A 1,125-nucleotide genomic window follows, 5' to 3' on the forward strand; every position below is an offset into this window, starting at 1 on the left:
AGCTTGTGATATAAATAGGTATTAGATCTTATTAAAATACATTTTAAAAATCTAACTAAATTGAAATATAGCCAATGTTTATGACTGAAAAACTCAATGCCATAAAAATATATTTTCTTTAAGTTGAATGATAGTCCAACCAAAACTCCAACATAAAATTTTATGGAATTTAACAAGCTGAATCTAAAATTTGCATGGAAGATTGAATGACCAAAAATAGTTTAGACAATTCTGAGAGAGAAGATCAAAGTAGATAGAATGAAGATAAAAAGAAAAAATACAAATATTAAGATCTAATATAAAGCTAAGATATTAAGACAGTGTAGTGACAAAGTGCTAAACAAATATTCAAATGGAACAGAACAGAGATATCAGAACAGACGTGTGCATATATGGAAATTTGATTTATGACAATGTAGACATTATAGATCACAGTGGAAAGAATATTTTTTTAAATTTATTTTTAAATAATTTATCCTAAGATAATTGGCTACCCATAAAAAAGTGAAATTGAATCCATAATTCATATATGTACAAAAATCAATTCTAGGTAGATTAAAAACTTAAATGTGATGAGCAAACTATACAAATGTTAAAAGACAAGCCGAGGAAACATTTATTATACATATAGTGCACAGAGAATTAATATCTACAAATCATTAAAAAAAGACAAACAACTCAGTAAAAAATTGGGCAAAAGAATGAACAGACATTTCACAGAGGGGAAAACACAACAGATTCTTTTAGCAATAGTCGCGCTTCGGATAAACCTCATTGGCTACGATACTGTCACTGCGCAAAGCGAACAGGTTCTTAATCATATGAAAATATGTTCCACCTGGTATCAAGCAAGAAAATTCAAATTAAAACCATCTTGATATCTTTTCACATATACGAGATTGGGGGAAAAAACTGAAATGGACAATGCTGATATTGGCTAGAATGTGAGTTGACTGGAATGCTCATTTATCCAGGAGATGTGTATAATTGCACAACCATTTGGAAACAGTTTGGCATCACCTACTAAAGCTGGACATTTGTGTATTCTCATCATCAGTATACTCTCTGTTATATGCCGTAAAGAAAATCTTGTTTGAATCCATGGCAACTTTTTTTTCTAAGTTT

At 29.8% G+C, this 1,125-nt stretch overlaps 1 non-coding gene across 1 annotated transcript; it reads right to left on the reverse strand.

The window, feature by feature from the left end:
* Window positions 1-667: 667 nt before the first annotated feature.
* On the reverse strand, window positions 668-804 carry LOC116627352. The gene has a single exon (XR_004298476.1). It is a non-coding gene; the product is annotated as a U4 spliceosomal RNA (small nuclear RNA).
* Between the last annotated feature and the right edge of the window lie 321 nt (window positions 805-1,125).

Source organism: Phoca vitulina, unplaced genomic scaffold (genome assembly GCF_004348235.1).
Source record: "Phoca vitulina isolate PV1807 unplaced genomic scaffold, GSC_HSeal_1.0 scaffold2, whole genome shotgun sequence".
Classification (NCBI taxonomy): domain Eukaryota; kingdom Metazoa; phylum Chordata; class Mammalia; order Carnivora; family Phocidae; genus Phoca; species Phoca vitulina.